This window comes from Elephas maximus, chromosome 11, assembly GCF_024166365.1.
Source record: "Elephas maximus indicus isolate mEleMax1 chromosome 11, mEleMax1 primary haplotype, whole genome shotgun sequence".
NCBI lineage: Eukaryota > Metazoa > Chordata > Mammalia > Proboscidea > Elephantidae > Elephas > Elephas maximus.
In genome coordinates, this window is record NC_064829.1 from 80,257,696 (window position 1) to 80,282,819 (window position 25,124).

The following is a 25,124-nucleotide window of genomic DNA, read 5'->3' on the forward strand; positions in this document are numbered from 1 at the left end:
AAGCAAACAATAAGCAAAAAAGAAGAGGAGTAGCAATATTAATTTCTGACAAAATAGACTTTAAACTTAAATCCACCACAAAGGATAAAGAAGAACACTACATAATGATAAAAGGGACAATTGACCAGGAAGATATAACCATATTAAATATTTATGCACCCAATGACAGGGCTGCAAGATACATAAATCAAATTTTAAAAGAACTGAAAAATGAGATAGACACCTCCACAATTATAGTAGGAGACTTCAACACACCACTTTCGGAGAAGGACAGGACATCCAGTAAGAAGCTCAATAGAGACACGGAAGACCTAATTACAACAATCAACCAACTTGACCTCATTGACTTATACAGAACTCTCCACCCAACTGCTGCAAAATATACTTTTTTTTTCTAGTGCACATGGAACATTCTCTAGAATAGACCACATGTTAGGTCATAAAACAAACCGCAGAATCCAAAACATCGAACTATTACAAAGCATCTTCTCAGACCACAAGGCCATAAAAGTGGAAATCAATAACAGAAAAATTAGGGAAAAGAAATCAAATACTTGGAAACTGAACAATATCCTCCTGAAAAAAGACTGGGTTATAGAAGACATTAAGGAGGGAATAAGGAAATTCATAGAAGGCAACGAGAATGAAAATACTTCCTATCAAAACCTCTGGGACACAGCAAAACCAGTGCTCCAAGGCCAATTTATATCAATAGATGCACACATACAAAAAGAAGAAAGAGCCAAAATCAGAGAACTGTCCCAACAACTTGAACAAATAGAAAGTGAGCAACAAAGGAATCCATCAGGCACCAGAAGAAAGCAAATAATAAAAATTAGAGCTGAACTAAATGAATCAGAGAACAGAAAAACAATTGAAAGAATTAACAAAGCCAAAAGCGGTTTCTTCGAAAAAATTAACAAAATTGATAAACCATTGGCCAGACTGACAAAAAGAAATACAGGAAAGGAAACAAGTAACCCGAATAAGAAACGAGATGGGCCACATCACAACAGACCCAACTGAAATTAAAAGAAGCATACCAGATTATTATGAAAAATTGTACTCTAACAAATTTGCAAACCTAGAAGAAATGGATGAATTCCTGGAAAAACACTACCTACCTAAACTAACACAATCAGAAGTAGAACAACTAAATAGACCCATAACAAAAAAAAGAGATTGAAAAGGTAATCAAAAAACTCCCAACAAAAAAAAGCCCTGGCCCGGATGGCTTCACTGCAGAGTTCTACCAAACCTTCAGAGAAGAGTTAACACCACTACTACTAAAGGTATTTCAAAGCATAGAAAATGACGGAATACTACCTAACTCATTCTATGAAGCCACCATTTCCCTGATACCAAAACCAGGTAAAGACATCACAAAAAAAGAAAATTACAGACCTATAGCCCTCATGAACATAGATGCAAAAAATCTAGCCAATAGAATTCAACAACATATCAAAAAATTAATCCACCGTGACCAAGTGGGATTTATACCAGGTATGCAAGGCTGGTTTAATATCAGAAAAACCATTAATGTAATCCACTATATAAATAAAACAAAAGACAAAAACCACATGACCTTATCAATTGATGTAGAAAAGGCATTTGACAAAATACAATACCCATTCATGATGAAAAGTCTCACCAAAATAGGAAAATTCCTCAACATAATAAAGGGCATCTATACAAAGCCAACAGCCAATATCACTCTAAATGGAGAGAGCCTGAAAGCATTTCCTTTAGGAACAGGAACCAGACAAGGATGCCCTTTATCACCGCTCTTATTCAACATTGTGCTAGAGGTCCTAGCCAGAGCAATTAGGCTAGACAAAGAAATAAAGGGCATCCGGATTGCCAAGGAAAAAAAAAAGGAGGGAAGTAAAATTATCTCTATTTGCAGATGACATGATCTTATACACAGAAAACCCTAAGGAATCCTCCAGAAAAATACTGAAACTAATAGAAGAGTTTGGCAGAGTCTCAGGTTAGAAGATAAACATACAAAAATCACTTGGATTCCTCTACATCAACAAAAAGAACATCGAAGAGGAAATCACCAAATCAATACCATTCACAGTAGCCACCAAGAAGATAAAATACTTAGGAATAAATCTTACCAAAGATGTAAAAGACCTATACAAAGAAAACTACAAAGTACTACTACAAGAAACTAAAAAAAAAAAAAAAAAAAAGGACCTACTTAAGTGGAAAAACATACCTTGCTCGTGGATAGGAAGACTTAACATAGTAAAAATGTCTATTCTACCAAAAGCCATCTATACATACAATGCACTTCCGATCCAAATTCCAATGTCATTTTTTAATGTGATGGAGAAACAAATCACCAACTTCATATGGAAGGGAAAGAAGCCCCGGATAAGTAAAGCGTAACTGAAAAAGAAGAAGAAAGTGGGAGGCCTCACTCTACCTGATTTCAGAACCTATTATACAGCCACAGTAGTCAAAACAGCCTGGTACTGGTACAACAACAGGCACATAGACCAATGGAACAGAATTGAGAACCCAGATATAAATCCATCCACATATGAGCAGCTGATATTTGACAAAGGACCAGTGTCACTTAATTGGGGAAAAGATAGTCTTTTTAACAAATGGTGCTGGCATAACTGGATATCCATTTGCAAAACAATGAAACAAGACCCATACCTCACACCATGCACAAAAACTAACTCCAAGTGGATCAAAGACCTAAACATAAAGACTAAAACGATAAAGATCATGGAAGAAAAAATTGGGACAACCCTAGGAGCCTTAATACAAGGCATAAACAGAATACAAAACGTTACCAAAAATGATGAAGAGAAACCAGATAACTGGGAGCTCCTAAAAATCAAACACCTATGCTCATCTAAAGAGTTCACCAAAAGAGTAAAAAGACCACCTACAGACTGGGAAAGAATTTTCAGCTATGACATCACCGACCAGCGCCTCATCTCTAAAATCTATATGATTCTGTTAAAACTCAACCACAAAAAGACAAACAACCCTATCAAGAAGTGGTCAAAGGATATGAACACGCACTTCACTAAAGAAGATATTCAGGCAGCCAACAGATACATGAGAAAATGCTCTCGATCATTAGCCATTAGAGAAATGCAAATTAAAACTACAATGAGATTCCATCCCACTCCAACAAGGCTGGCATTAATCCAAAAAACACAAAATAATAAATGTTGGAGAGGCTGCGGAGAGATTGGAACTCTTATACACTGCTGGTGGGAATGTAAAATGGTACAACCACTTTGGAAATCTATCTGGCGTTATCTTAAACAGTTAGAACTACCATACAACCCAGAAATCCCACTCCTCGGAATATACCCTAGAGAAATAAGAGCCTTCACACAAACAGATATATGCACAACCATGTTTACTGCAGCTCTGTTTACAATAGCAAAAAGCTGGAAGCAACCAGGGTGTCCCTCAAGAGATGAATGGCTAAATAAATTGTGGTATATTCACACAATAGAATACTACGCATCGATAAAGAACAGTGACGAATCTGTGAAACATTTCATAACATGGAGGAACCTGGAAGGCTTTATACTGAGCGAAATTAGTCAGAGGCAAAAGGACAAATATTGTATAAGACCACTATTATAAGATCTTGAGAAATAGTATAAACTGAGAAGAACACATACTTTTGTGGTTACGAGGCGGGGGGAGGGAGGGAGGGTGGGAGAGGGTTTTTTACTGATGAGTTAGTAGATAGGAACTACTTTAGGTGAAGGGAAGGAAAATACTCAATACACGGAAGGTCAGCTCAACTGGATTGGACCAAGAGCAAAGAAGTTTCCAGGATAAAATGAATGCTTCAAAGGTCAGCGGAGTAAGGGCGGGGGTTTGGGGACTATGGTTTAAGGGGACTTCTAAGTCAATTGGCAAAATAATTCTATTATGAAAACATTCTGCATCCCACTTTGAAATGTGGCGTCTGGGGTCTTAAATGCTAACAAGCGGCCATCTAAGATGCATCAATTGGTCTCAACCCACCTGGATTAAAGGAGAATGAAGAACACCAAGGTCACATGATAACTATGAGCCCAAGAGACAGAAAGGGCCACATGAACCAGAGACCTACATCATCCTGAGACCAGAAGAACTAGTTGGTGCCTGGCCACAATCGATGACTGCCCTGACAGGGAGCACAGCAGAGGACCCCTGAGGGAGCAGGAGATCAGCAGGATGCAGACCTCAAATTCTCACAAAGACTAGAGGTATCCCGGCGGTCATGGTCCCCAAACCTTCTGTTGGCCCAGGACAGGAACCATTCCCGAAGGCAACTCATCAGACATGAAAGGGACTGGACAGTGGGTAGGAGAGAGATGCTGATGAAGAGTGAGCTATTTGTATCAGGTGGACACTTGAGACTGTGTTGGCATCTCCTGTCTGGAGAGGGGATGGGAGGATAGAGAAGAGTTGGAAGCTGGCAAAATTGTCACGAAAGGAGAGACTCAAAGGGCTGACTCATTTAGAGGGAGAGCAAGTGGGAGTACGGAGTAAGGTGTATATAAACTTATATGTGACAGTTTGACTTGATTTGTAAACGTTCACTTGAAGCTCAATAAAAGTTAATTAAAAAAAAAAAAAGAGAGAGAGACTCAGGTATTTATCTTCCAAAGGCCCAACTAGGCTTGATGGAAAGGCCCTGCTCAAAATGAATCTCCTGGGTTATCATTTAAAAGAAACAACATCTCAAAAACTTATTCAATCCTGTCATATCAGAAAAATAAAGCCTTAGGAACCATTTGCATTTATCTTCATGTATATCCACAGGGCAGCGAAAGAAAACAAATGAGACAGTACAAACTTCTCTAGAGATGATTACAGTATTCTCATATCTGCAAATTATTTTAATGTCATAATATAGAAAAATACAAATATTTTATCTTGAATTCAACAGGTTCTTTTTAAAGTTTAATGCCCGCTGTTTAGAAAGAACCATCACACTTTTCTCCATGTTAGAAGCTTCTAAATAAGCTGCCCATGTCAAAAGTACCCAGTGATGTTTATTCTCTTCGTCTTTAAATATTTATGTTTTCCAAATGCTACTCTAAATTTTTTTTTTTATGTTGTAAGATGGAACATTAAGGGACATATTAAAGTGTTAAACACTAGGTATATAGGTCTTGAGAAAAACATAAAAAGATCTCCTGTTATTTTTATATTATCAGAGTTTTTTTGTTTTTTTTTTTTGTCCCTGACTCAGTACAGATTATACAACACAGCCGAGGTGACTATTTCACAAGTCACACCACAGTAAGGCAATGCAATGTAGCCAATAAAATGGCTCTTTTCCAATAGGCAGAGTGGTCCATACTTGCCACATTTTATATAGTGGAAGAGGGATGAGTTGTGTCCTCATCTAATCTGAGCCATTTCTTTTTTGTTGTTGTTCTCGTGACGTGCCGTCAAGTCGGTTCCGACTCATAGTGACCCCTTTGCACAACAGAATGAAACACTGCCTGGTCCTGCGCCATCCTCACAATTGTTGTTATGCTTGAGTCTGTTGTTGCAGCCACTGTGTTAATCATCTTGTTCAGGGTCTTTTTTTCGCTGACCCTCTACTTTACCAAGTATGATGTCCTTCTCCAGGGACTGATCCCGCTTGATAACATATCCAAAGTATGTGAGACTTATTGCCATCCTTGCTTCTAAGAAGCATTCTGGTTGTACTTCTTCCAGGACAGAGCCATTTCTTTAGCCAACCACAAATATTTTCTAAGCATCCACAATATATAAACATTCACATGGTAATTTCCCTCCAGTAGCCTCCCTTTGGAGTCCCTAGGTAGCACAACGGTTAAGTGCTTGGCTACTAACCAAAAGGTTGGCAGTTCGAACCCACACAAAGCTGCCTTGGCATAAAGTCCTGGTGACCTGCTTCCAAAAGGTCATAGCCTTGAAAATCCTAGGGAGTATAGTTCTACACTGCAACATATGGGGTTGTCGCAATTCCAAATAGACTCGACTGCAACTGGTTTGCTTTTGTTGTTGTTTGTAGCCTCCTTTTTCCTGTGGTAAACGCAAATTCTTTACATAGCCTATCTTTCTTATTCCCTTCAAAAGCAATAGAAAACATGCAACCCTGGTTTCACATTTGTTTTGAGCAACTGTATACACTAAAAAGTTTAGAAGAAACTCCATTCCAAAATACAGCTGTGAGCTTTCATTTTTCATATATAAAATGGAAATTAGTTATTTCTACTTGACATGGTTGTTACAAGGAGTAAAGATACATTTGGAATCCTTTGGCATCAAAGATTCATTTAAAATCTTGAGAGTCCTTAACATTCTTACCATGACAATAATATCGGTGTTGGATTTTCACAGTTAAAATGTCAACTTCAGTCACGTAAAAGGACTGTGCCTATAAAAAAATCTTAGGTATCTATCTGACTAAGATGATTAAGCCATGATCACAACAGTGCTTAATGGAAACAAAAGGCCAAAAAAACCTCATTTGCAATGAGAAAACACCAGAAACTGCAAAGAGCTAGAGAATGGGGAAACAGATTTTCTCTTTTCCTTTCCCGTGAATTTTCAACCTGAGTCAACAACTCTGACAAGCAGTTGTAAAATATTACACCAAGTATGTTTCTATTTTCCTGGAGATAAAATTTATTTTGTTCTGAGTATTTGTAGAAATCCCAAAGTTGGGTGAATGCCCCATAGGACAAATAAAAAATGATCCTCATCTATCTATATTATACAGCCTGGTTGCCAGTGGGGTCCCTGAAGAGCAAGTTGCAAAGAATCAGATGGTTAAGCAGTTTGGTGACAAGGCATAAGAAATTCTGCAACCCTGATTCCATTTTCTGCAGGGACCACAGCCCTGGCAGTGGCAGCAGGTAATTCCTGCAGGCACATGGCTGGCGTGAATGGGAGGCGACAGCCACGTGCTGCTTGTCACCTCTGAGTGAACAGCCACAGTGTTGTGAAGACTCTTCTTGTCAACACAATCATGCAGCCCTGTGAGAGCCCAAGGGATGTATTATTTCCCCGTGGAGAGAAATTGGTCCCTGATACATAAAGTCTGCACTCAAAGAATTCAAGCCATGTTTATTAAGGGTCTGCAGTTGACAGGCACTGAGATCACAGTATATGATGGCTTGGAGATTGACGGAGAGGCAAGGACCCTCTTCTCAGGAAGCTTGTACTCCCTGAGAGAACTGAGGAAGAAAGATAATAAACAGAAACCAGGCCAATACATAATTTCAAATAGTGCTGTGAATACAACAATCTTTAAAGGATAAAGAGACCCAGAACTACCGGAAGGCATTGAACACGGTGGTCAGGAAGGTTCTTATGAGGAGATGATTCTGACTCACAGTACCCCATGTGACAGGGTACAGCTGTCCCCATAGGATTTTCTTGAATGTAATCTTTACAGAAGCAGATTCCAAGGTTTTTCTCCTGCAGAGCTACTGGGTGGATTCAAACCACCAACCTTTTCATTAGCAGTCCAGCACTTAACCGTTGTAGCACCAGAGCTCCGTAACACAAATACCACAAATTAATGGCTTTAAAGAACAGAAATTTATGTTCTCACAGTTCAGAAGGCTAGAGGTCTAAATTTAGGGTGTGGCTCTAGGGAGAGGTCCTTCCTTGTCTATTTCAGTCTCTAGCACCTGCGGTAATCCTTGGCATTCCTTGGTTTATGGGTGCATCTGTCTTTGTCATCTGTCTCCGTCTTCCCCCTATGTGTGTCTCTCTGTGTCTATCCTGGTCTCTTATAACTCAGAAGGGATTAGGTTTAGGACCCACACTACCTAGTATGACCTCACTGACATAACAAAAGGAAATCCCTATTTCCAAACAGGGTCTTAATTATAGGTGCTGAGGGTAGGCTTTCACATGTATTGGGGAGACACAATTCCATCTGTAACAGAAGGTTTGAGAGTGAGGTGGCCCCTGATATTTCTATCTGCAAGTGTTTCCTACATAGAAGCAAAAGAAATGACTCCTGAAATAATTGGTCTGCAAGAAAGTATGGTTTTCAATAGTTTCAAAGGAATGTTTATTATTCAGAAAACACATATAAGCACTTTGGATTACATTTATTGCTTAATTATTTATCTAGTCTCCTTGTTTTGTTCAGTCCATACTTTTTCTAGAATAAAATGCTTAAGTTCCTTTTAACCTCAAGTTCCTTTGTCACCTCTCCCTACCCCACCCCCATCCCACTCACAGGCTAATGAAAATACACCCCAGAAGATCTGGAAAGGAGTCACCAAGTGTGCTCAATTTATTTCACTTTTATATCTAATCTCACTTATGATTAGCCCAATTACACACCTGCTCTCCTTGTGGATGGGTTCAAAGAGCTGATAAAGACGCTGAAGTTGCGTACTCAGGACACTGGGGGTTACGACTAAATTTCAAGAGGTCCTTAATTCACCTGCTATTTCCCACATATCTGTTTTAGACTTGCTAAGTGAATAAGAGTTCTGAAATATGTTCTTCAAACAGTGCTTTTTTCAAATGGTATATTCCACACCATCTCCCATGCCACAGCAGGAAAACACTGGATGCTTCTTCCATCAAAGTCCTGTCTGCTGATATCACTAGAGTTACTGGAGCATTATTTGGCAACAGGGTATTCACTATCCAGAAGCCAGCAATGATGTATGCCGGTGACTAAAACTCAGTGGTATTTTGAGAATTTTGAGAGAAAAAAAAAAAAAAAGTTCCCCAGCATGGACTATCTGATGGATGTTTCCTGGCCAAGATCAAAAGACTCTTCAGTGTCATCTGCTTCGAAAGCACATTGTCGGAGCACTAGAAAAATGCCAGGCTTTCAGACCAGATGGTAGCATTTCAAGGGGCTGTGTCTTATTTAGAAGGTTCAGTTTCAAGTACAGTTCATGATTTGCAGAAATTGCTGTTCATCAAGTTTATTTTCAGAAATGAAAAATTTAAAAATTTAGAATTTATTATATTGTCTTGCAATGAAGTTAATTCACAACTTTAAAAAAAAAAAATAAGATGGTTTTAATCAGAAAAACACTACTTTGGGCCCCAAATAGTGCTTTAAATAGTGCTTTTCTAATCTTTAGCTTATATAGCATGTGTACGTGCGTGGGGTATGTGTGTGTGTGTGAGAGAGAGAGAGAGAGAAAAGGGATGTCTTCAGGAGAATGGGAAAAAGGTGTATCATGTACTAAAGTATGTTGAAGACCATAAAGAAAAGATGTGATGCTACATAGTCTTAATGTTAAACATACAGAATGAAAGGAACTCAAGTGGACAGAAACGATTGAATAGATTCCTGGTGATTTCATACAATAGAATCTCTGGGTTGTACAAGGGGTTAACTTTCTGGGCTGCTAACTGAAAGGCTGGTGGTTTGAGTCTATTTCCAAAAAATCAGTCGTTGAAAACCCTATAGAGCACAATTCTAGTCTGACACACATACGGTTACCATAATTCAAAATCAATTTGACAGTAATTTGCCTAAATTCTACACAAGATACTTGATATTTCAAAATTATGGCAACAAAACTAAATAGTTGAGAATAGTCAGACATTTGAGTATACATTCATTGTTGTTCTCTTTATTTCTAGTCACTTTTAGTTATGTCTGTTAAGATCTTGCAGCATTGCTGTCCAAGTTCAGCTACCTCATGGACATGGATAGAGATAGACAACTCAACCGAATCATTATATAAACATGCATAATTTAGGATTTTTGATAGTTATATATCTGCCTGAGACAGTGCAGATTTTTACCTCTTGTGAAACTAATAAAATCCAGGCAAAGATATGGTAATATTGGGGTATGTGAGTATCTTATGGTCAATGGAATCTTCCACATTAGTGCAGGTAGGAAAGTCTTGGTCACTTGTATAGTGGAGACATAGCAAACATTGCTTTGTGAGGGCCAATTCATACTGATGGCAATATTATTGATGTAGAGGTCAATGTATACAAATCATGATGCAAGCACATGGTCACATGCTTTAGGGTAAAACTAGAAATAGAAATACTAAGTCAATGATTGTGATCATTTTTAAGTCTCAATATATATTTTCTTTAGAAAAAGGTATACTAATTTTATATTTTATATTAAAGCATAGTGCTTCTCTCCTTATGTTTTTGGTAGCATTGACTTTTATCTTATTATTTCATCTTTGCTTATTTGATGGAAGTAAATATTTTTCATTCAGTTTAAATTGTGCATTTTTATCACTTATTATAATCATCATATTTATTTGTTTAATACCATTAATAATTTTCTTTCATAAATGGTGTCCATACTTTTGCTGGAGTGTCGGTAAAATACATTTCTAAGAGCCTCTTAAAAATGGATCTTTTTTTGTTGTTTTAAATTAAGGTATTTCTTCCTAATTAGTCATTTGTTAGTGATAGTATTGAACTATAGTTGTTTTAATTTTTATGTGCTCAAACATACTATTTCCTCGTACTTTCTTTTTATTGAAAAAGGTGATGCATTTGGGCTTTATATATGTATACATTGAAAAGTGATGATTGGCTTCCCAGTAGAGATATCTGGTAAAATCTGAAAAAACAAAACCAAACCCCCTGCCGCTGAAGTCGATTTGGGCTTATAGTGACCCTATAGGACAGAGTTGAACTGGCTCACAGGTATCCTAGGCTGTAAATCTTTACAAAAGAAGACTGCCACACCTTTCTCCTGTGGAGTATTTGGTGGGTTCAAACTGCCAGCCTTTTGGTTAGCAGCCAAGTGTTTTAACCACTGTACCACCAGGGCTCCCAAATTTGAAAGTTGTGCATAAAATCATGGATGTACTGAAAAATCTAAGAGTAAATCATAAATGTGATAGATATGAGATTAGATGAGATATTGAGAGAAAATATTGAGAGGAAAGAAGACAGGAGGGGAAACTTAGCACAAACACACAAGAAGGACAAGCAAGGAGGAGTAGTCACATTAGAAGCACCACCAAAAGGAGTATTCACATTCAGGAAAGATAAGGAATAGCAGAGTGTCAAAGTAAAATTCCTGGGAGGAATATATTCAAGGAGAGAGTCATTAACAGTGTCAGATAATGCAGAGCTGTCAAGAAAAACAAAGATTGAGAAAAAGGCATCGTATTTATCTGCTATTTGTGAAACCTTCAGCTGCCACTCAAATTATCCAGTACCTTCTTGATAAGCAGTAGTTAATAAATCAAGCTATCAGAGGCGATACTAAAGTAATATGGAGAGAATCCCATTTAATGCAGTTAAGAAACTGACATTTCTCACTCTTTTCCCTACAATGCGGAATTTGCTAAAATAAAATATCCTGACATTGTGGAAGACTGTGGAAATATGAACACTGGCTATGAAAGTTCAAAATGTGACATTTATTCAAAAAGTTGTCATAACATTTTATAGATATCTACTTTTAAAAAATCCAATTTCAAGAAGCATTCTCCCAGAATAAGAACATCTCCTACAACAGCATCAATTGTAAAATACAAATTCTATTTAGGGAAACAATGAGATATCAACCCCAGGAGAAAAGAATCCGCCTGCGCCTTCCAGGTTAGTCTGGCTGAGTTGTGCATATGCTTCTGCCCCCTCCTGAAAACACATACAAAATCTGCCTCAAGCCACAAGCCATTGTCTCGTATTTTACCTATCTCTCCAAATCAAATTTGTGAAAAATAACCGTTTCATGACCCATGGGATATACAGTTGCCTACCTATATTCTCTGCCTCTCAGGTGTCTTGGGACACTACTTTTCCCATGGGAAGTATTTGCTGCCCTCCAGTGGGAACTTGTATAGTGGAGAAAAATGAAAGATACCTTGTTGGTTCAAAATAGCTACGGTATAAGGCTTAAATGTGTAGTAGTACATCCAGGAAGTGTTATTAGGTAAAACTTGTCTCTTTTGGCTTTTGTACAGCAAGATAAGCCTTGTCAGCATATTTACGGTTTCCTGCGTGATAGTTACGGAACGCTGGTTAAGTTTGATTTTGCGTGTGTGTGTGTGTGTGTGTGTCATATTTGGAAAACCAGAGATGCCCGATATAGCTAAACAGAAGTTGCTCTGCAATAATTCCTGCCACCTATGTCTGGTGGGACAGATGGGTGCCCACTAATCATGGCACCAGAGTACTCCTAGAGTTTTGAGGTAGAATGTATTCTTGCTTTATATTTCTCAAAATCCATATTACTTACCAAGCAAAAATTCAAACACACTCAGTGATTCAGCATGCTTCCATTAGTGAAAATACATGATATCAACAAAAAATTCAAAGCAGAAAATAACTGGATCTTGAAAATTGGCTGGCACTGAAATTAGTTACTTCCATGACCTCATTATTCACCTTGAAAATCAGGTCTATGCCTCTAACCATCTACCTAACTGTTCTTTATGTTTTTCTTAACTGTCTATTCATCAAATCTAACGAATTTTATTTTTTTGTTACGTAACTTTATCCTCTGTAGCAGTTGACCTACAAACTACTTCTTCCCTTGGCTGCTAGGATATGATCATTTTCTTGTCTTCTCTCCTCTCTGATTATGTCTTCTCTTAACCTTAATCGGGTCCCTCCCCCTTTTTCATCTCCTAACATTGCCAGTGTTTTCCAAGGTTCTGAATTGTAACTTCTTCCTTCCTTCCTCTGTCCCTTGCTCCTATCCATTCATCCATCCATCCATTCATCCAACTCCACACGCATTCTACCCTTTCCCTTGGCAAGCTGTATATTCCAAACGTTTAATTTTGTGATGTTTATGTTAAGCCTTAAGAAAGAGCTACATGAAAAGTTGGCCAGAATTTTTTTCCAGATTTGCCTAGAGGGATATCTGCTTCTTGATATAGTCGTTCTAAATCCAGTAGCTGATCAGTTGCATTCATATTTTTTAAACTTTAAAAAATTCAGAGGCAAGGCCAAGATGGCTGAGCTGCCAGATGCTTCCTGTGGTCCCTCTTACTACAAAGACCTGAAAAAACAAATGAATTGATAATATATGACAAATTTTTTTTTTTTTTAGGGGCCCTGAATATCAAAGACAAAATTGAGGAGTCGGACTGAGCAGCAGAGGGAGGCAGAGATAGTTCAAAAGCAGTGAAGATTTGCCAGACCTGACCTGGCCAGCACCCTGCTGGCTGGATCAGCTGGTGCATGCATGCTGAGGCAAGCAGTAGTGCTCAGGACACATTTTCCACACTGAGAGAAACTGAGCGGTGGAGAGTCTACACAAGCCTGTGGAACCAGGGGAAAGCGGCACTAGATCTGTGAAAGTTAAGTACAAGCATCTAACCTACCATGAGGGATCAAAATTACTCTTCCGCCTTCCCCACTCTGCTCCATTCTGGTCCCGCTTCAGAAATTGCTGCACCCCCAGGGCCTGAAGTGGGACCCATCCCTCACCCAGAGCCATTAATTTGGAGAGAGAACAAATTAACATACAAATAACAAACATGACAAAATAATTTGCCAGCTCCTCTAAACCTGGGCCTCAGAGAAGACACAGCCCCTTTGCCTAGGCACAGGCATAAGAGGTCCACAGACTTGGAATGTATTTCACCCCTGCCTAGACCTGTGTGGGCCCATTTCAACAGTGTAGGCCCTCATTAGCATTGTACAACAAGGTACATACCTAAACCCTATTTTCAACAGCAACAGCTAAGGGTGAGTGGCAGATTCATGACACTTGACAATACCCTACCCATTAAGCAGGGTCTTCACTTACCCACATAAGGGACTTGAGGACTGGTGTCTCCACCCACTCCACCTGGCTACCCAAACAGGGTTCTGAGAAAAAGATGTACCTCCCAGTCCTTATGGCCAATAGTATTGGGTGCCCAAAGTCTAGCTGCAAAACTCGCCCACCTACATGCTCTAGGGAACAGGGAAACACCTTCCACCCAGGCACTCAGGGGCAGCCATCAGGCCCCTACCTTGCTCAGCACATAACCTACTACTGCAGCCAGATACCTGTGCCTCCTCTAATCACCCCTACGTAGACCAGCCTGTCTAGGACTGTAGGTGAGAGCCACACACTCAGTGAGTGATGATCTGGACACTTGAGCTGAATCCACACAAGAAAAGTAAATGAACTTCTGGGTTCACATACCTAGTAACAGTTCTAACCACCTGGTAACAAGATGCGAGAGCTTCAAAGGTGTGAATAATCAACGTAGTTCACATGAACAGACTATTTGGGTATATCAAAACAAGAAGCTAGGACACAGTAAGAAAACATAAAATAAATAATATAATAACTTATTAATGGCTCAGAAACAACAGTCAATATCAAACCACATAAAGAACCAGACCATGATGGCCTCAGCAAGAGACCAAAATGAAGAACCAAGAAACCTCCTGGAGGAAGTGAAGGTATTGGAATTACTGGAGGTAGAATCCAAAAGATTAATATACAGAGCTCTTCAAGATCAGGAAGGAGATCAAAAAATGCAGAACAAGCCAAGGAGCACAAAGACAAAGCAACAGAGGAACTTAAGAACACTATACAAGAGCACAATGACAAATTTAACAGGCTTCAAGAGTCCATACAGAGAAAGCAAATCCAAATCCAAAAGATTAACAATAAAGTTTCAGAATTAGACAACTCAATAGAAAGTCATAGGAGCAGAATTGAGGCAATGGAAATCAGAATTAGTGATATTGTAGACAAAGCACTTGACACCAATTTATCTGACAAAAAATCAGATAAAAGAATTTAAAAAATTGAAGAAACCCTAAGAATTATGTGGAACTCTGTCAAGAGGAGTAATCTACGAGTGATTACAGTACCAGAACAGAGGGAAAGAACAGAAAATAGAGAGAATTGTTGAAGATTTGTTGGCAAAAAACTTTGCTGATATTGTAAAAAATGAGAAGATATCTATCCAAGAAGCTCACTGAACCCCACACAGGGTAGGTCCCAAAAGAAAGTCACCAAGACATATTATAATCAAAATTGCCAAAACCAAAGATAAAGAGAGAATTTTAAGACCAGCTAGGGATAAAAGAAAAGTTATCTACAAAGGAGAGTCAGTAAGACTGAACTCTGTCTACTTAGCAGAAACCACGCAGGCAAGAAGGAAATGGGGTAATACATATAAAGCCTTGAAGGGAAAAAATTGCCAGCCAAGAAGTATGTATCCAGCAAAACTGTCTCTCAGATACGAGGGCGAAATTAGGGCATTTCCAGATAAACAGAAGTTAAGGAAATTTGTAAAAACTAAACCAAAATTACAAGTAATACTGAAGGGAGTAATCTGGTTAGAGAATCAATAACATCAGATAACAACCCAAGATTAGAACACAGGACAGAACAACCAGATATCAGCCCAGATAGGGAATTCAAAAAAATATATCAAAGCTAAGACACTGAAAATAGGGAAACAGAGACAACAATATGTAAAAGATGACAACATTAAAACAAAAAAGAGGAACAAAATAATGCAGTCATAGAACTTTCATATGAAGAGGAAGTCAAGTTGATATAAGGAAATAAAAGATTTGTCTAAACTTAGAAAAATAGAGGGAAATATTAAGGTAACCACAAAGGAAACTAACAATCTTACACATCAAAATAAGAAAGAAAAACATAAAGACTCAGTAAATACAAAATCAACAATGAAAACACAAAGAAAAATAATTCAGCACAGAAAATTAAGCAGAACAAGAAACTCAACAACACACACACAAACACACAAATACATTAAAATGACAGCACTGAACTCGTACTTATCAATAATTATATTGAATATAAATGGACTATATGCATCAATAAAGAGAAAGAGAGTGGCAGAATGGATAAAAAAACACAATCCAACTATCTGCTTTCTACAAGAAACACCTTAAACTCAAAGACAAAAATAAACTAAAAGTCAAAGGATGGAAAAAATATATCAAGCAAACAACAATCAAAAAAGAGCAGGAGCGGTAATATTAATCTCTGACAAAATAGATTTTAAAGCAAAATCCACCACAAAGGATAAGGAAGGACACTATATAGCGATTAAACGTCAATACACCAGGAGGACGTAACTATAATAAATATTTACACACCCAATGACGGGGCTCCAAGATATGTAAAACACACTCTAACAACATTGAAAAGAGAAATAGACAGCTCCACAAAAAAAAAAAAAAAAAAAAAAAATTTTTTTTTTTTTTTTTTTCAACACACCACTTTCAGTGAAGGACAGAACATCCAGAAAGAAGCTCAATACAGACATGGAAAATTTAATGCCACAATCAACCAACCTGATCTCATAGACATGTACAGAACACTCCACCTAACAGCAGCCAAGTATACTTTCTTTTCCAAAGCACATGGAACAGTCTCCAGAATAGACTGCATATTAGGCCACAAAGCAAGCCTCAACAGGATCCAAAGCATCAAAATATTACAAAGCGTCTTTTCTGACCATAGAGCCATAAAAGTAGAAATCAATAACAGAAAAAGCAAGAAAAAGAAATCAAATACATAAAAGCTGAACAACACCATGCTCAAAAACTACTGGGTTATAGAAGAAATCAAGGATGGAATAAAGAAATTCACAGAGTCAAATAAGAATAAAAACACATCCTACCAGAAGCTTTGGGACACAGCAAAAGCAGTGCTCAGAGGTCAATTTATATCAATAAATGCACACATACAACAAGAAGAAAGGGCCAAAATCAAAATATTAACCCTACAACTTGAACAAATAAAAAAAGAGCAGCAAAAGCAGCCCATGGGCACCAGAAGAAAGGAAATAATAAAAATTATGCAGAAGTAAATGAAATAGAGAAGAGAAAAACAACTGAAAGAACTAATAAGACCAAAATCTGGTTCTTTGAAAGGTCAACAAAATTGACAAACCATTGGCCAACGTGACAAAAAGGAGAAACGAAGGAAAGGAAGCAAATAAACTGAATAAGAAATGATATGGGAGATATTACAACAGACCCAACTGAAACTAAAAGGATCGTAACAGAATACTATGAAAAATAGTATTCCAACAAATTTGAAAACCTAGAGAAAGTGGACAAATTTCTAGACACGCTATCTACCTAAACTAACACAAACAGATTTAGAACAGCTAAATAAACCTATAACAAAAAAAGAGATTGAAGAGGTAATTAAAAAACTCCCTACAAAAAAAAAGCCCTGGCCCTGATGGCTTCACTGGAGAATTCTACCAACCTTTCAGAGAAGAGTTAATACCACTACTACTAAAGGTATTTCAGAGCATAGAAAAGGATAGAAAACTCCCAAACTCATTCTATGAAGCCAGCATAACTCTGATACTAAAACCAGGTAAAGACACCACAAAAAAAAAAGAAAGAAAGAAAATTACAGACCAATATCACTCGTGAGCATAAATGCAAAAATCCTCAACAAAATTCTAACCAAAAGAATTCAACAACATATCAAAAAAACATGATCAAGGTGATTCATATCAGATATGCAGGGATGGTTCAACATTAGAAAACAATCAATGTAATCCATCACAAAAATAAAACAAAAGATAAGAACCACGTGATCGTATTAATTGTTGAAGAAAAGGCATTTGAAAAAGTACAACACCCATTCATGATAAAAACTCAGCAAAACGGGAATAGAAGAGAAATTCCTCAACATAATAAAAGGCATTTATACAAAGCTAAAAGTCAACAGCATCCTAAATAGAGCAAGTCTGAAAGCATTCCCTTTGAGAACGGGAACCAGACAAGGATGCCCTTTATCACCATTCTTATTCAATGTTGTTCTGGAGGTCCTAGCCAGAGCATTAAGGCAATAAAAAGAAATAAAGGTCCCCAGCTGGGGAGCCGTCCCGCCGGGAGTTTGGCGGGAAGCAGGCGGGGCGCGAGTGCGGGGACCAGCTACATTTCCCTGAATTGACCCCGGGGGGGGTTCAGTCGTTCGTGCGGGAGGCGCCCACCCAGTTCGCGCGAGCAGCGTGGCGCACCGGAGGGAGAAGTCCCCGGAAGGCAGTGGCTGGTCTTGGAGTAGGGAGAGCGGCGCCCCAGCCTGGATGCGCAGTCGCACTTGGTTCGCGGGAGCGGCGCACGATGCAGCTGGAAGGATGGGGAGCTCCCGCGAGGCAGAGACGGATTCTGGAGACGGGAGTGCACCGTCCCAGTAGGGGAGCCTTAACCTTGGGGGTGGGGCTGACAGCAGCAGAGGATCTGACCGTGATGCCAGCGGGCCAGACCCCCCGGGGGGTAATCTCCACACACCCAGTACATATAGGCGACACGCCCTGCAGAAATCTCAGATATAAGAGTCATTCCAAGTAAGACAAACAACTGTGGCTATATTCTGAGGTGCTACACTCCTAGCTCTCTGATCCCTCCCCCACCCTCCCCAGGCGGCTCCATTAACATCCGAAAAGCCTGAGCCAGAGGGAGAACTCTGATAGGGATCTGACCGCATTTTTTTTTTTAGCGGATTTTCTGGAAAAATTAGTTTCCCAGTGATGGCTCAGAGACAGCAGTCCATATCAAAACACGTAAAGAAGCAGACCATGACAGCTTCTCCAACCCCCCAAACAAAAGAATCAAAATCTTTACCAAACGAAGATACAATCCTGGAATTATCAGATACAGAATATAAAAAACTAATTTACAGAATGCTTCAAGACATCACAAATGAAATTAGGCTAACTGCAGAAAAAGCCAAGGAACACACTGACAAAACTGTTGAAGAACTCAAAAAGATTATTCAAGAACATAGTGGAAAAATTAATAAGTTGCAAGAATCCATAGAGAGACAGCATGTAGAAATCCAAAAGATTAACAATAAAATTACAGAATTAGACAACGCAATAGGAAGTCAGAGGAGCAGACTCGAGCAATTAGAATGTAGACTGGGACATCTGGAGGACCAGGGAATCAACACCAACATAGCTGAAAAAAAATCAGATAAAAGAATTAAAAAAAATGAAGAAACCCTAAGAATCATGTGGGACTCTATCAAGAAGGATAACTTGCGAGTGATTGGAGTCCCAGAACAGGGAGGGGGGACAGAAAACACAGAGAAAATAGTTGAAGAACTCCTGACACAAAACTTCCCTGACATCATGAAAGACGAAAGGATATCCAAGATGCTCATCGAACCCCATTTAAGATTGATCCAAAAAGAAAAACACCAAGACATATTATCATCAAACTTGCCAAAACCAAAGACAAACAGAAAATTTTAAAAGCAGCCAGGGAGAAAAGAAAGGTTTCCTTCAAGGGAGAATCAATAAGAATAAGTTCAGACTACTCAGCAGAAACCATGCAGGCAAGAAGGGAATGGGACGACGTATACAGAGCACTGAAGGAGAAAAACTGCCAACCAAGGATCATATATCCAGCGAAACTCTCTCTGAAATATGAAGGAGAAATTAAGATATTTACAGATAAACACAAGTTTAGAAAATTTGTAAAAACTAAACCAAGACTGCAAGAAATGCTAAAGGAGATTGTTTGGCCGGATGACCAATAATATCAGGTACCAGCACAATACAAGGTCACAAAACAGAACGTCCTGATATCAACGCAACTCAAATAGGGAAAGCACAAAAACAAACAAATTAAGACTAATTCTAAAAAATAAATAAATAAACAAAATAATACACATAACAGGGAATCATGGAAATCAATAGATAAACGATCACAATAATCAAAAAAAAAAGAGGGACTAAATATAGGAGGCATTGAACTGCCAGATGGAGAGTGATACAAGGCGATATAGAACGATACAAGTTAGGTTTTTACTTAGAAAAATAGGGGTAAATAATAAGGTAACCAAACAAAGGACTATCAATTCCATAACTCAAGAAAAAAGCCAAGAAAAACGTAACGACTCAACTAACATAAAGTTAAACATTATGAAAATGAGGATCTCACAATCTACTAAGAAAAACGTCTCAGCACAAAAAAGTATGTGGAAAAATGAAATGCCCAACAACACACATCAAAAGGCATCAAAATGACAGCACTAAAAACTTATTTATCTATAATTACGCTGAATGTAAATGGACTAAATGCACCAATAAAGAGACAGAGAGTCTCGGACTGGATAAAGAAACACGATCCATCTATATGCTGCCTACAAGAGACACACCTTAGACTTAGAGACACAAACAAACTAAAACTCAAAGGATGGAAAAAAATATATCAAGCAAATAATAAGCAAAAAAGAAGAGGAGTAGCAATATTAATTTCTGACAAAATAGACTTTAGACTTAAATCCACCACAAAGGATAAAGAAGGACACTATATAATGATAAAAGGGACAATTAATCAGGAAGACATAACCATATTAAATATTTATGCACCCAATGACAGGACTGCAAGATACATAAATCAAATTTTAACAGAATTGAAAAGTGAGATAGACACCTCCACATTTATAGTAGGAGACTTCAACACACCACTTTCGGAGAAGGACAGGACATCCAGTAAGAAGCTCAATAGAGACACGGAAGACCTAATTACAACAATCAACCAACTTGACCTCATTGACTTATACAGAACTCTCCACCCAACTGCTGCAAAATATACTTTTTTTTCTAGTGCACATGGAACATTCTCTAGAATAGACCACATACTAGGTCACAAAACAAATCTTTGCAGAATCCAAAACATCGAAATATTACAAAGCATCTTCTCAGACCACAAGGCAATGAAACTAGAAATCAATAACAGAAAAGATAGGGAAAAGAAATCAAATACTTGGAAACTGAACAATACCCTCCTGAAAAAAGACTGGGTTATAGAAGACATCAAGGAGGGAATAAGGAAATTCTTAGAAAGCAACAAGAATGAAAATACTTCCTATCAAAACCTCTGGGACACAGCAAAAGCAGTGCTCAGAGGCCAATTTATATCAATAAATGCACACATACAAAAAGAAGAAAGAGCCAAAATCAGAGAACAGTCCCGACAACTTGAACAAATAGAAAGTGAGCAACAAAAGAACCTATCAGGCACCCGAAGAAAACAAATAATAAAAATCAGAGCTGAACTAAATGAATTAGAGAACAGAAAAACAATTGAAAGAATTAGCAAAGCCAAAGGCTGGTTCTTTGAAAAAATTAACAAAATTGATAAACCATTGGCTAGACTGACTAAAGAAATACAGGAAAGGAAACAAATAACCCGAATAAGAAACGAGAAGGACCACATCACAACAGAGCCAAATGAAATTAAAAGAATCATTTCAGATTACTACGAAAAATTGTTCTCTAACAAATTTGAAAACCTAGAAGAAATGGATAAATTCTTGGAAAAATACTACCTACCTAAACTAACACATTCAGAAGTAGAACGACTAAATAGACCCATAACAAAAAAAAGAGATTGAAACGGTAATCAAAAAACTTCCAACAAAAAAAAGTCCTGGCCCGGACGGCTTCACTGCAGAGTTCTACCAAACATTCAGAGAAGACTTAACACCACTACTACTGAAGGTATTTCAAAGCATAGAAAAAGACGGAATACTACCCAACTCATTCTATGAAGCTACCATCTCCCTGATACCAAAACCAGGTAAAGACATTACAAAAAAAGAAAATTATAGACCTATATCCCTCATGAACATAGATGCAAAAATCCTCAACAAAATTCTAGCCAATAGAATCCAACGACACATCAAAAAAATAATTCACCCTGATCAAGTGGGATTTATACCAGGTATGCAAGGCTGGTTTAATATCAGAAAAACCATTAATGTAATCCATCACATAAATAAAACAAAAGATAAAAACCACATGATCTTATCAATTGATGCAGAAAAGGCATTTGACAAAGTCCAACACCCATTCATGATAAAAACTCTTACCAAAATAAGAATTGAAGGAAAATTCCTCAACATGATAAAGGGCATCTATGCAAAGCCAACAGCCAATATCACTCTAAATGGAGAGAACCTGAAAGCATTTCCCTTGAGAACGGGAACCAGACAAGGATGCCCTTTATCACCGCTCTTATTCAACATCGTACTTGAAGTTCTAGCCAGAGCAATTAGGCTAGACAAAGAAATAAAGGGTATCCAGATTGGCAAGGAGGAAGTAAAGCTATCACTATTTGCAGATGACATGATCGTATACATGGAAAACCCTAAGGAATCCTCCAGAAAACTACTGAAACTAATAGAAGAGTTTGGAAGAGTCTCAGGTTATAAAATAAACATACAAAAATCACTTGGATTCCTCTACATCAACAAAAAGAACACCGAAGAGGAAATAACCAAATCAAAACCATTCACAGTAGCCCCGAAGAAGATAAAATACTTAGGAATAAATCTTACCAAGGATGTAAAAGACCTATACAAAGAAAACTACAAAGCTCTGCTACAAGAAATTCAAAAGGACATACTTAAGTGGAAAAACATACCCTGCTCATGGACAGGAAGACTTAACATAGTAAAAATGTCTATTCTACCAAAAGCCATCTATACATATAACGCACTTCCAATCCAAATTCCAATGTCATATTTTAAGGGGATAGAGAAACAAATCACCAATTTCACATGGAAGGGAAAGAACCCCCGGATAAGCAAAGCATTACTGAAAAAGAAGAAGAAAGTGGGAGGCCTCACTCTACCTGATTTCAGAACCTATTATACAGCTACAGTAGTCAAAACAGCCTGGTACTGGTACAACAACAGGCACATAGACCAATGGAACAGAATTGAGAACCCAGATATAAATCCATCCATGTATGAGCAGCTGATATTCGACAAAGGACCAGTGTCAGTCAATTGGGGAAATGATAGTCTTTTTAACAAATGGTGCTCACATAACTGGATATCCATTTGCAAAAGAATGAAACAGGACCCATACCTCACACCATGGACAAAAACTAACTCCAAGTGGATCAAAGACCTAAACATAAAGACTAAAACGATCAAGATCATGGAAGAAAAAATTGGGACAACCCTAGGAGCCCTAATACAAGGCATAAACAGAATACAAAACATTACCAAAAATGATGAAGAGAAACCAGATAACTGGGAGCTCCTAAAAATCAAACACCTATGCTCATCTAAAGACTTTATCAAAAGAGTAAAAAGACCACCTACAGACTGGGAAAGAATTTTCAGCTATGACATCTCAGACCAGCGCCTGATTTCTAAAATCTACATGACTCTGTCAAAACTCAACCACAAAAAGACAAACAACCCAATCAAGAAGTGGGCAAAGGATATGAACACACATTTCACTAAAGAAGATATTCGGGCAGCCAACAGATACATGAGAAAATGCTCCTGATCATTAGCCATTAGAGAAATGCAAATTAAAACTACGATGAGATTCCATCTCACACCAACTAGACTGGCATTAATCCAAAAAACACAAAATAATAAATGTTGGAGAGGCTGCGGAGAGATTGGAACTCTCATACACTGCTGGTGGGATTGTAAAATGGTACAACCACTTTGGAAATCCATCTGGCGTTATCTTAAACAGTTAGAAATAGAACTACCATACAACCCAGAAATCCCACTCCTCGGAATATACCCTAGAGATACAAGAGCCTTCACACAAACAGATATATGCACACCCATGTTTATTGCAGCTCTGTTTACAATAGCAAAAAGCTGGAAGCAACCAAGGTGTCCGTCAACGGATGAATGGGTAAATAAATTGTGGTATATTCACACAATGGAATACTACGCATCGATAAAGAATAGTGACGAATCTCTGAAACATTTCATAACATGGAGGAATCTGGAAGGGATTATGCTGAGCGAAATGAGTCAGAGGCAAAAGGACAAATATTGTATAAGACCACTATTATAAGATCTTGAGAAATAGAAAAAACTGAGAAGAACACATACTTTTGTGGTTACAAAGGGGGAGGGAGGGAGGGAGGGAGAGGGTTTTTTATTGATCAATCAGTAGATAAGAACTGCTTTGGGTGAAGGGAAAGACAACACTCAATACAAGGAAGGTCAGCCTAATTGGACTGGACTAAAAACAAAGAGGTTTCCGGGATAAAATGAATGCTTCAAAGGTCAGCGGAGCAGGGGCTGGGGTCTGGGGAACATGGTTTGAGGGGACTTCTAAGTCAATGGGCAAAATAATTCTGTTATGAAAACATTCTGCATCCCACTTTGAAATGTGGTGTCTGGGGTCCTAAATGCCAACAAGCAGCCATCTAAGATACATCAATTGGTCTCAACCCACCTGGAGCAAAGGCAAAGGAAGAACACCAAGGTCACACGACAACTAAGAACCCAAGAGACAGAAAGGGCCACATGAACCAGAGACCTACATTATTCTGAGACCAGAAGAACTAGTTGGTGCCCGGCCACAATCGATGTCTGCCCTGTCAGGGAGCACAACAGACAACTCCTGAGGGACCAGGAGACCAATGGGATACAGACCCCAAATTCTCATAAAAAGACCATACTTAATGGTATGACTGCGACTAGAGGAATCCCGGAGGCAATGCTCCCCAGACCTTCTGATGGCACAGGACAGGAACCATCCCCGAAGACAACTCATCAGACATGATAAGGACTGGTCAGTGGAGGGGGAGAGAGATGCTGATGAAGAGTGAGCTAATTAAATCAGGTGGACACTGGAGAGTGTGTTGGCAACTCTTGACTGGAGGGGGGATGGGAAGATAGAGAGAGAGGGAAGACGGCAAAATTGGCACAAAACGAGAGACTGAAAGGGCTGACTCAATGGGGGGGAGCAAGTGGGAGAAGGGGGTAAGATGTATGTAAACTTACATGTGACAGACTGATTGGAATGGTAAATGTTCACTTGAAGCTTAATAAAAATTAATTTAAAAAAAAAAGAAATAAAGGTCATCCTAACTCATAAGGAAGAAATAAAAGTATCCCTATTTGCAGATAATATGATCTTATACACAGACAACACCAAAGAATTCACAAGAAAACTACTGGGACTAATAGAAGATTTGAGCAAAGTATTAGGGTACATGATAAACATACAAAAATCAGTTGGATTCCTCCACATCAATGAAAAGGACTTTGAAGAGGAAATCACCAAATCAATGGCATTTCCAATCGCCTCTAAAAAGATAAAATACTTAGGAATAAATCTAACCAGAGCCTTAAACCTATACAAAGAAAGCTACAAGACACTACTGCAAGAGATCTACATAAGTGTACAAACATACCTTGCTCATGGATAGGAAGACTCAACATTGTG